This window comes from Gavia stellata, chromosome 13 (assembly GCF_030936135.1).
Source record: "Gavia stellata isolate bGavSte3 chromosome 13, bGavSte3.hap2, whole genome shotgun sequence".
In the NCBI taxonomy this organism is placed as follows: Eukaryota; Metazoa; Chordata; class Aves; order Gaviiformes; family Gaviidae; genus Gavia; species Gavia stellata.
In genome coordinates, this window is record NC_082606.1 from 11,239,596 (window position 1) to 11,252,560 (window position 12,965).

Sequence of the window (12,965 nt, forward strand, 5' to 3'; positions counted from 1 at the left end):
AAATTCCTGTGTGCCTTTACAGCTCTCTGCATCCTCGCAGATCTCTCTGGTAGCTGCTGCTTTCTCTTCTGTGGCGTCTCCAGGCTCCTCGCCTTCACCTCTGCCTATGTTTTGTTTTCTTTGTATTCAAATCATGCAGCTTCCCACTCTGGGCTGATCAGCATGGCACTGGGGACGAGTCCCTTGTAGTTGGGTTCAATGCCCCGTCCCTCCCTGACCCAACAAAAGGCACAATTACGAGGAAATGGTGGCTTCTCCTGCAAACCTCTGGGCCAAGAGCACCCTCAGCGCTCCCTCCCATTGGCATGAGGCTGGTGGAGTCCAAACACCAGCGTGTCCTGTTAAGGGCAAGCATGTGCTTAACGAGCATGAATTTTTGGATGTTTCAGCTATGAAACGTCATGCGCTAGAAAACGCCACGTGCTAGTAAACATCAGCTATGTACAGTTTTTTTAAAGCTTTATAACGTGAAAGCAATCGGGACGAATTGTCTTGAAAACAGTAAAAGATCTTACCTGATTTAGTCTGTGCTCTATCAGATTTCAGTGTACATGAAAGCTGGAGCTGCTCAAAGACAGCAGTTTTCAGAGGTTTGTTCTTCTATCTTGGTGTTGGAAACTGTTAGACTTTCCACATCTCAAAATAAAAAAAACCAAATAAAATTAAGGCAGTTGTCTGGCGTGTGCCATTTAATTTGAATGGCTAAGTTTCAGCAACATAAAATAATGGAAAATATGGTTTTATAATAGAAACTGTGGAGTAACCTTCCTAGTAGACATTGCTATTCCTGCTTCGAGGATAAGGCATTTGTAGCAGAAAAATAATAACCATCAATCGTTAATACAGCTATAGCAGTTTGAACCTCAAGGCATTTTCCAGATATCAAGGGCCCTACAACACTGCCATAACCTAGAGAAAAATTATTCCGAGGCTTACACAGTAGGTAATACTGAGATGCTGTTCAGAGTCGCTGGAAACTCTTGGTAGATTTGGGAAAAGAAACTGGGGGTGAAATGTTGGCCCCGCTGGCGTCAGTGTAAGTTCTGCTGTCTGCTTCAGTAGTGCCAAGATTTCATTTCTGTAAAATATATGGAGTGTAAGGCAACATACATAATCCATCTTATTTAATATGGAATTTATTTAAAACATGCAAAATTCTAGTAAGTTATGACTAATACATTAATTAAAGATATTTTGCAAAGTCCTGGCTGTGCTGAAGTCACTAGTGAGGCTCTTATTAACTTTAATAGAGACAGAAATTCATCTGATAAATTATATTAAAATCAAAATTGTGCAAACTTAAAATGGAACAGTCCAGTGTGTTGGGCTGAAGCATCTAAGAGTGCTTTGCTTCAAAGAAAGAAACTCGCCGTGTGTGCAAAGGAAGAGGAGGCTGGGAGCGGTCAGCGGGTGATGGAGCCGGGCTTTTGACCACTGTGAGCTTCTCCCTTGTTCGGCCCTGGAGGCAAAAGACACACAAAGCCACGCTGAGCCCTTCTGGCACCGAGCCTGTGGGTGAATGAAGAGACACTTTTATAACCACAAGAGCACTTCTGCAAACGCTCAGCAATAGATTCATAATCCTTCAGTCATTAAAAGGCTGGCATTTTCCAAGCTGACAGACCAATGCGTGTATCAGAAGGCAAACATAATGTTCTCAAAAGGATTAGTAGAGGGATTTCTTTTTCAAAGGCTGCAATACAATTTACGACAATCATACATGGGTGAGGGAAGTGTTGCAAATATGAAACCTCAAAGGACATAGAAGACCTGGACAGCAGTGGAACTTCCACTAGTACTGATGCACATGCAAAGCAACAGCAGATAGAGCATGAAGCATCCTCATTGCCGTTCACTGAGCTGAGCTGCGCGTGATAGGAAAGGAACATCCAAAGCCTCAGACATAATCCTAAACTGATTAAATCATAATATATTTACTTTCTACAATGCTGATGTGGTACAAATGAAGAACATGGGTTCAATGTATATGGCCTGAGACAGAAATATCTTCCTGTCTGGGGAATTCACACAAGATATAGACGAGAAGGATATTGTGGGTAAACTAAATGATAATAAAAAGTGAGGGTCCAGGGACCCTCTATCCTATATAATTTTTTTAATGAGATTGGCCAAACTCAGATTGAAACAAATGATGAGTGAGGAAATCATATTCCTTCCTGTGGCAGCAAAGAAGGACATGGTTCAGTCCTGGTTCTCTTGAGACACAACCCTAATGCTTTGAGAATTTTATGTTCTGACATGAAGAGTTAAGAGGAGCACATTCCCGCGAGCAGGCAGTCTTACACAGCCTTTGGTAGCAGGCCACAGGGGTAGCTACCTATGTGTGTTTTGGAATTTTCCCCTCTTCTTGCAGATGGCTGCCTTGCGGCCAGCCTGGGGCCAGCCTGCCGAGGCGTGTCTGGAGACAAGCTCAAGCACCGACCGTCAGACTTGCAGCATCCTAAGCCTTATCTGCAGGAGCCCACATGCTGTCTGACGTGCTCTCTACCCAGCACCGGGACCACCCCGCACAGGGTTTTGTTTCTCGAGTGCACCGTTAAGACAGCTTAGACGTATCCAAAATAATTCAATTCACTGTGCACTGGCTGTATAAAAGAAAAATATGCTGAGAAAAGCATACCCTGTGCATATTGCTGAGCTGCAGAGGGCCTTTGTCTGACCTTGGGCCTCAGGCTCTTTAGGTAAAGAAGGAAATCCAACACTGAACAAGCTGTCCTGCAGATCTGTTCATGGAGAAAGAGGTGGAGCAGAATGATCTTCACCATTAGCAGGCCCTGTAAAGAGAGAAGGACAGTATCTATCAGCTCCTGTTCCCTTCTGAGGAGCAAACCACTTTAAATGGGGCAGTTTACAGGAAGTGGAGAGTTGGCCTGTACCTCCAAAGCCTCCTCCTTCTCATACCAGCGCAGACAGCAGAGCTGGGACAGGTGGAGGAGCAACCGTATCTCAGTGGATGCAGCAGAAGTCATGTTGCCTGTACTCAGGGGTGGCACTGGGGAAGTGTGTGCCAACCCAAGGCATGCTCTTGGACATGCTGCCTGAAGCAGAGCGGTGCTGCGTAGCTCTGTGAGCGGGACGTAGAGGATGGTGAGCTGACGGGTTCTGGTCCCAGGGTCAGCACTGGTCTTCTTATGTCCTTGGGCAATTCCTTCCACCGTTCAGCTTTCTGGAGTCCCAAAGCATGAGACCCGTGTTCCTCTCGCCGGTGGCATGCCCACAGAGTGGGGCCCAAAAAATAACTTAAAATAACCATCTGTTCTGTGTCTCACTTTCCACACCTGCAAAATGGAAATGGTGATTCAATTTGCAATCTACTGCTGCAAATTAGTTGGTACAGATGAGGTATGTATTATTACTGTTACTACCACGGCAAGTGCAGTGTCCAAATCTAAATGCATTGCTTCAGGATTAGTGTACTGTGGATACAGAAGGGTTCACAGAAATCAAGTTTGGGCGAAGTTAGTGGTTTTTAATGTATTACTGTACTCTGCCTTACAAAACAGTCCAAGAAAATCCTATTACCTGTCAAACCAATGCAATTTTAAAAACCCAGCCTAAATATAGTTGCTGTTTGACCACTTGAGATGCTGCTGGCCAGCATTTTAAGGCCTGAACTACCAGGCTCCTGTGAACTGGGGCTGACTACATACATTGCTTTTCTTTCAAAGCCAGTTCACAAGTGTCACCACAACTCAGTAATTTTACATGTGAACAAGAGTCAAATTTTATCTCTACCCTAGGTCCAAGATTTGCTGACCAGGCATTGAGCCAAAGGTTTTTATACACAGGTCACTGAATTTGATCAACAGCTGGTCTTTAAGGGAAGAGATCAAAACATGCACAACACAGTAATCGAGTCCAGATGTTTGTCTAAAAGACATACTCCAGCTCAAGCAGGAATTAATTAAGCAAAGTCTTACAAGTTGCATTATAAGGAAAACAGATGAAAAGATCACAACAGCTCCTCTGCTTCTTTATTAAAAAAGTATAACAAACAATTTAAAACAACTGACCACATTTTGGCTACAAACAGTTCAGTGAAATAAAACTTGCTTTTGGGTGCCCCAGTTGAAGAGTTACTGGTGCAGCCTGCTGGTAGTAAGCTCAGTTTAGGCAGTGCTGGAAAAACGCCAAACCTCTACGCTGCATTCGCCACGCAGCGGCTCTGAACCAGACTGTCCCTGGCCAAAGGGAAGGCAGAGCCAGGAAATACGTTGTTTTGGGATCCACAGGACTGCTCACTCTTGAAGGTGCCTCTCCAGAGGGGAGCAAAATTTTTTCTAGAGTTGTCCCCGTGCACATTGTATCCTTAGGGTGTTAACTCTGCCACTGTGCTTCTTTCAACAAGTCAAACATAGAAATACATAAAAAGCCCAGATGGGCAAAATGTTATGCAAAGATCCCTACCAGGGGAAAGGACTGTTTTGGAGCTTACCCTGCACTTTTAGATGTGCTTTCGGGGTGCTAGTCTGTGAAGTCCCACACATCAGAAATACAGTCAGTCCAGGTAGTCACAGTCATTGGATGTAAATGTATGGTAGCGGGTATAGCCCACACATGGGATATAGTGTAACCCAGGATGTAGCTCAGATTTGTGAATTGTTTTGAATACTTTTGTCTTTTAACTTTGTGGTTTGGGAAGAATCAAAAATTATTTAGAACACACGCTTTGTACACGAGACTGAAGTGTGATATGGTTTGCTTCGTGTGCTGTGGTTTTAAGGAGAATGTTAATCCTATACATGTAAGTATACTGTTGTGTACATCTGCATTTAATATATTTACCATGGATATTTTTGTCTGTATGTCTCATGAATACAGGCGACCTGTATCTTTTCTTGGACAAAGACTGATCATGTTTCTGGTTTTTTGATTGCAAATTCTATGTATGAGGTAAAAGGAAGAAAGAAACATGAAACCACAGCCAAAGAAGAGAAGAACCTTGACTCCAGCCAAACTCTGAACTCCCTGCAGAGGTCTTAGATTGTTACATTTCTAACAGAAACTAATGTGAAGTGAATTTGTCAGCAGATACAAGGCAACTGCAGACGGAAAAGTCAGCATGGGAGGGGTTCTTTCCATTCATATCCACTGAGAAAGAGTTTCAACTTGACAAATACATTTAAGGCGTGACAGGAAAATCTGAGTGAAAAACTTGCCGAAGTTTATCAAGAAACAAACATTCTACAGTTAACTTTTGCTCTTTGTTGATAGCGTACATTTCCCTTTCCCAGTATTTGTATAATAATAATTTGAATAACTCATTCAACCCCTGATCCTACAGACGAAGATTAAACCCCAAAAGCAGGTTTAATCCGTGTTAAGAATTAAATCCACATTTCTCTGCCTCATGTCTGAATTCAGCCCTCTTTGCAGTGAAGCTATCACCAAACCAACAGATTCATCTTCAGCCTGAGCCATCAAGCTACAGAGCAGCAGATTTCAAAGCAATTCAATTCAGCTTCCCTGCCAGGTCTGGTGCTGATGAGAGACAAGTAAAACCACGGATGCAAACCCTGTTTTCTCTGAACACTTCAAGGCAGAGAAAGAGAGGGGAAGATTGTGGAGTAAATGGATCTGTTTCTTTTCCATTTCTGTTGACCTGATAACATTTTGGATGTTTGGCAAAAGCTTTGTTAACTTCTGGCTGAATATCCCATTTCGTAAGAAGTTTGAGGCAAGTAGGGTCCAAGCAGATAATTGCAGTTTTGAAGCATCTTTGTGTATTCTGCGCATTATTGTGGATACAGGTGCTTTCCTGAGCAGCAGTGGCAAAATGCCCAAGGTAACCCTTCAGTCCCTGATACTAGCCTGAGTTTTCTGCTGTAAGTCTTCCTACAGATGCCTGAGGTGTTTGGCAGGGTATGCAGTGAAGCCGAAGGCATTGTATTTCCTGGTTGCACTTTTATTTCCGTAGGAAAATTCATCTCTGGTGCAGCATCTGCTTCTTAACAAGGCAATGTCTTGCTTTCCTGCCAACATATCATGAAACTTAAAGACTTTTTAATCATGGGAATAGCTTTTCTGCTGTTAGTGACTCATCCCTTAGTGCTCAGAACCAAGGGCCTCAGTTCAGCTAAAACACAGTACCCAGTGAAGGCAATTTGATAAATTAAATAATGGACATACTTGATTACAGGGGGTACATTCAAATCGTATTACATATTGTATACAACTTCAACCAATGGTTAACTTTAGTATAGAATAAAAGCACAAATATAAATTGAATTGTCAAAGCTAATTAAAAGAAGAGAGGGAAAGCATCAAAATGGTCTCTTCCTATATCCTCTGTTAAGATCAACATGTTCTTCTGAGAGGTTTTGACCCCACTGTAGCACCGCAACCTCACTGCACTATGATACAGCCAGCGGTCTCCTTGAAAAGATCCACCAAGCTTTTAGGAAGTGCCAGGGTAGTGACTTGTCCTTCTTGAATGGACAGGGGCACCCTGAGATGCTCCTGTCCTTTAGGCCTCCAGATGACACCCATGGAGATCCCTCTGAATCCTTATGGAGGTGGAGGACCGGTTATTAAAGAGTCCTTCTCCTCCAGCCTGTGTCCTGCACGCTGGCTGCAGCCCAGGCAGGCTGGCTTTGGGCAGAGGCCAGCACCCTCCACTCCAGAACTGGCTCCCTGGAGGGACACGTCCTGGTGCAGGGCGAGGGCCGGCGGCTTCTGCTGCAGGACCTGTTTGGCTGGTCCAGCTGCCGGCCGGTTGGCAGAGGGCGTGTGAGAGGAGCAAACCATGCTCCTCAGGGCCAGCTGCCTGCATGTGCACCCAGAACCGCCCAGCACATCTGCCGAGGCCGTGCATCCGCGTGCAGTGAGTGCATGCCCAGCTGCTGAGCGATGTGCACCGGGCAGGGGCCATGGGTGCCGCTAGCAGAGCATCCAAGCCACAGCATAGCCTACTTTCATGGTTTCCATACAGGGGGGCCACACAGGGGAGGGGTAAGGCTGAGGCTACGTCATGCCAAGTCGAAGGCGAGGGGGAATAAGCACGGCCTGGAGAGGGGTTCGGTGGGACTTCACCTGCAGGCTTGGGGCAGAAAGAAATGGAAAGGGGTGAGGGAGGATGGGGGGGCCGGGGGACACCTGGTCAGGTGAGGATGGGCGTGATGCTGCTGGTGGGGCTGGTGGGGCTTGCCGGTGGGGGGTGCGGGGCTGGCTGGGGCTGGCAGCGCTGGTGGTGCCGCTGCTGCGGGTGCCGGTGCCCGCGGACCCCGCGGCGGCTGCTGGCGGCTGCCGGACTACGAGTCCCAGCGTGCCCGGCAGGGCCGGGGCCGCGGTGCGCAGCCGCCGCGCCGGGCACCCACCTGCCGCCGCCGGCGCTGGGCTCGGGGCGCGGAGGGGCGCGCAGCCGGCGGGCGGCGCTGGGCTCGGGCGCGGAGGGGCGCGCAGGCGGCTGGCGGCGAGGGCCGGCCCCACAGCGGGGTAAGGCGGCGGGCCGGGGCCGGGCGGGCCGCCGGGGCACCGCCCGCGGGCCCCGGGCGGGCGGCGGCTCCGCGCGGTGCGGTGCGGTGCGGAGCGGAGCGGGGCGGGAGGCGCGGCGGGGCGGCGGCGGAGCATCCCCGGTGCGGGGCGCGGGGCGCGGGGCGCCGGCTGGCTCCGACCCCGCCCCGGCGGCCGGGCAGGAAAGGCGCTAGAAACCGTCCTCGGCGTGTAGAAACCGGCGGGGCTCGCCCGGGCGGCCCCGAAGCGTCCGCGGCTCCGCGGTGCGCGCAGTGCCTTCCCCCTTTCTGCCTTTTTTTCGGGTTAGTAGCGCGTTTTGCAAGGGAATGCGTGTGTATTTATTTCGATGTGCTCGCATCCTTTATGTCGGGCGTTCAATGACAAAAATTAGATGAAGCGACCTCATAAAATACGAAAAGAAGGTGGGTTTGTAAATGAAGATGAGCTGTCCCTCCTTAGAGCTCTCATGCCTTTTGTATGTCAGAAATACAGCAGGACTGGCGGAGGGTGGTTATGCTCTGCTGCCGCCGAGCCGGTCAGAATAAATGTAGCAGTGACAGCTTCAGGAACAGGATGCGGATTTAGTAACATTCAGAAACATTTCCAAGCTCCTGATGAGCAAAATGTGTCCTCAAAACCTGCACGTTGGCATTAGATATGGCACATGCTCCATTTTGTCATCTTCTGGTTACAAAATCGTCAGGGTGGCCCTCCGCTAATTGAAGGGGTTTTGCTTTGATGGAAGCTTTGGGGGGTTTTCTTTCGCCAGAGTAAAAATCCACAGCTGATCAATGAGAAACATGTAGAGAAATCTGAGGACTATAACACCAAAAAATAAATCAAAACTGGTTAGATTCATATGACCACCCTGAGCTTAGGAGTAACATAAACTTCAGAAAAGAACATTGTAACATCATCAATGATGAAACAAATTCAAAAATGTATCAATATCAGTTTAAAAATGATTGGAAGAAGTGATAATCTTTTTCTGCCATGAATGATACACTGTGTAGATCTATGATTTTGAAAACATTCGGTAGAGGAAGTCTTCAGTAAGTTATTAAGTTGCGTATTTACAGTAAATAGGTGCAGTCTTTCAATTTCTTATCATGTGAAAGCTTTTCTTTAACTGATCATTCTCAGAAATTGTCCTTGAACTTCCTCTGTTCTGCCCTCCGGTTCTGGAGATAGGAACATGTAATGGGAGAGAAACACCTGGGACCAACTGGCCTAATACTGCGAGCATCACATCTGCTAATTCCTTGCAAGGGATACAATTGTTAGAAAAATGAACTCAAACTCAGGGATGTATGGTGGTGTCTCACTGGATTGTGCTAACGATACTGCAATCTTTTCCACATTGTTCTGCATCCATTTGCTATCTAATAGACTGTCTGCCTTTGCTGTGGTGCTGTATGCTGTGCGGCTCTTAACTGGCTTCCACAGTAAATATACATTTAAATTTTTACCACTATGTAAAAAATGAAGAAGGTTATGTGCATCATTTTAGTGACTTTGCCAACCTAAATTCCATATGCATCTTTTCTCCCATTCATCTAGCTTGGTTGGATTTGTCTGAACTTAGTCAGTAGCCTCTCTCAGCTTGACAATCTAAATAGTTTTGTTCAAAATGGTGTGTTTTGCATAACTTTTCTTCCTTCCCCCAATTATTATTATTTTCACTATTTTACAACTTCTGGCAAGCAATGTTTATGCATTTCTGCTGTTATGAATCTGCTCTAGGGTTTTTTGTAGCATTCCGAAGTTATTGAATCTCATAGTTTGATGTCTTCCTGTGATGAGTACCCTTTTGACCGAGGCTGCGGTAGCTATGCAGGGTTTTGCACTGAGAGGCGCCAGGTAGGACCCTGTGGCCACATGTCTTCACACATGGTAGGTTAATACTAGGGTGAATGCATATGTTCTGTTTACTGTGTAACACACAAGTGTAGCAGTGGCTTCTGTGTAACACTGGAGTTTGGTCAACATTATTTGGTGCCACAGGAATCTGTAAACTTATTTTTGTAAATCCTTCTTTATTAGGATTATTCCAAGGAACAGCTGGGTCTGAAGGTCCATTTGCCATTCTAAAATAGGGAAATCTGAGAACAAGAGTGACAAAAAGGTAGCACACCGTTTGCTCTTTGTTGGCAGCACAGGTGGAACAACGCTTTTGTTAATGTTACCCAGTGTCCTTTTTTCCTATTGATGTTTCCAACCTGTGAAAAACAAATACTAGTGTTGTCTTTTCCAGGGCTGGTCTGATCTATTTTGTTTTCCAGGTACAATTCCTGCTCCTATTTATTGTTTCAGCTCTCAGGATGGGCACATCACGAATGGTTTCCGGCTTTGGTTTGCAGCTAAAATGCAAAAAATGTAGGTAGTTACGATGTCTCTGTACATCATAAGGAGAAAAAACAGCTTAGGAAAGATGCAAAAAGAGGTTTTTTTAGAAGTTATCTAACAGTGATCGTTATTAATTATCATAGTTCTGCAATCAGTAGTATATACTCTTAACCCCGCCTTTGGTTCTCTCTCTGTTGTGTTTTCACTTAGTGTATATTGTTAATTTAAAAGATCCACTTAAATGAACGAGACTGTCCATGGAAGAAGGGACCCATAGCCAAAGGAAAAGCTGTCCAACGCTTGATACTTGGAAGATGGTTCAATTCCTTGTCTTGCCACAGACCTTCCGTTTGACCTCAAACAAGACATTTATTTCCTCTGACAGGACAGTGAAGTGGAGAGGCTCCCGTGTGGTTGATGGTGTTTAAGGCACCACAACAGTTGGTTCCATGCAAATGTGATCAATCAATGAGGATACCAGAAGCTGGCCTTTGGCTTCCTGAGGATGCCTTTTTACAAAGCTGCAGATAGTTCATAGCCCGATGTATGCTTTGCTTTGCATTCATGGTAGATGTGCTGATGGCACGAACCACAGTTCTTTACCCAACACACAATCTGGGAGACTGAACTGGATGAAGACACCATCTTGCAAACATCACGGCTACTACTGTAACATGCATGATATAGGAACTGATTAATCCATGTTCATTTGGGGACCACAGAGCAATGGGCTGCTGTGTCACAAGACAGGGAGCATGTATGCTCCAGGGCGGTGCTCACCAGGGGAGGTACAACCTCTTGTTCCAAGGTAAATCAGCACCTATCTACTGCAGAATCAAACCTGCAGAGTCTGGTAGTTAGTGAAAGAGGTTGAAATATCATTGGTGACCCACAGAAAATAATGAGGCTGTTTTCTTCCAGTTGCTATCAAATGGGCACTTACACTGTCACTTATAACACTGATCAGCACCATCACTGATAGTCTCAGTCAATAGTGATATTAAGTCTTATCTGAGGGACCGTCAGTCAACCACCACTGGTACAGGTCAGCAGCAGGGTGTTTCTGTTCACATCAGAGCTGTGGCTTACAGATGACAAATTGTGGGTGGAGCTGCCATTTCATAGTCCATTTTGTCCATCCTGCTCTCCAGGATTTTCAGCCTAGCAATTCACACCACCCTCAGTTTCAGACAGTGACTATGTTATGTTTTTATTTTAGAAAAGCTAATTAACCTTGCATGGATTTTCAAAGAATCACTTACGTTCTGAAGATGGAAGAAACCTGCCTTCCAGTTCCACAAAGTTACCAGTTGCAATGAGCAGAAACAGAAGATGGTTGCTTCATTGTTTTGTAACTAAACTCTACCCCTCTAAAAGCAAGGGGGAGTCCCTCCCTGCAGGAGGCACGACAGACAGACAGGTCTCTCTGGTCTTTTCCATTTCCTATACTTGACACACCACTGGAGTGTCAGAGCACCATACACAATCCCACTAATATCTGTAATGCTTACAGAATCACAGAATCACTAAGGTTGGAAAAGACCTGTAAGATCATCAAGTCCAACCATCAACTCAACACCACCATGCCCACTAAACCATGTCCCACAATGCCACGTCCACACACTCCTTGAACACCTCCAGGGAGGGTGACTCCACCACCTCCCTGGGCAGCTTATTCCAGTGCTTCACCACTCTCTCAGTAAAGAAGTTTTTCCTAATATCCAGCCTAAACCTCCCCTGGTGCAACTTGAGGCCATTTCCTCTTGTCGTGTCGCTAGTCACTTGGGAGAAGAGACCAACACCCACCTCTCTGCAAACCCCTTTCAGGTAGTTGTAGAGAGCGATAAGGTCTTAGATAAGAGCTTAGGTTTGTTCTGTCATCCTCTTCCTGTAGGTAGGAATTGAGTGATTTAAAGGTTGCTTTTTTTAAGTAAGACTGGCTTAAATCATCATATGATCACTGTATAATTAGTCATAATTTTTTTATGGAAACAAGTCTAGTGGTTATGATCTAAAAATAAGACGATACCCAGAAACAGGTTATAAATTCATCAGGCATTGTAAAGAAATCTACTTCCTTCCCAGGACTTAGTTTCATGTTTTGAATGGTTATGAATAATACCACTAATGTTATTGTAGAAACAATCAGAAATTAGTTATTATATAACTCTATTCTGCATCAGTAGGAGAAGCATTAACATTTTGTCTTTCTTTAATTGCCAGTGAAAAACCTTTCATGTTATCTGAATCAAAGGGAGTACATCCCTTTATATCTTCTATAAATAACGGTATGTTCACATGGATAATTTTGCATGGTACATTCATATGGATAATTATACATGATGGCTGTTTTCTTATAAAGGGCACGACTGAACTCCCATTAAAGTGAATTGAGGTCTTGCATTTTATTTGCATAGGAGTTGTTAGTCCCTTAGTAAAGAAGCCAACTGTAATGTAAACTATGGAGTGGCATAAGCATTACCAAGGTTCAGAGAGGCTCATCCAATTATGAAGTGGAGTTTGTGATCACTGAATGATTATCCTAAAAGTTCAGGCCTAGTGTAATATTAGGACAACATAATTGTTGATTACTTGCCAGTCTCTATATGGGACTAAACCAGTTCGTAGGAACAGAACATGAAATAACCCTGTATTAGCCCTGGAGAAAAACAGTCTTTTAAATATACAGGGATTTTTAGAGATTCTTTGCTACAGTATGACGAAAGATGGCAAACTGGGCTGGAAATAGAAGAGGTTTGGCCACGTCATTACTCGCCCAGAGCCACTCCTGAGCTCAGTGCCATGTGCAGCTGAGAGCGCTCTCCACCAGACCCGGAGACACCCTCTTGAAGGACCCTATAAATCCTTAAACAGGTTATTTGCTTTGATCCGCCAAGTGATCGTGCTGTGTCCTGGATGGAAAGGGTTAGAAAAGGTGACTAAACCGGAGCAGTTCAGCGCTCTTTACGTTGTGAGTTCTTCAGAAGTTTTTTGGGGAAAACAGGCAGAAAAGTTGGGGGATTCTAGAAGACCAAATCCTTTGCTATATACCTCTCTTCCGTTTTCTACCTATGTGAGTTTCTTTCATGTGTCTACTGTCTCTATCTACATCAGGACCTGTAGCTAATACCATTTTCATCATACAC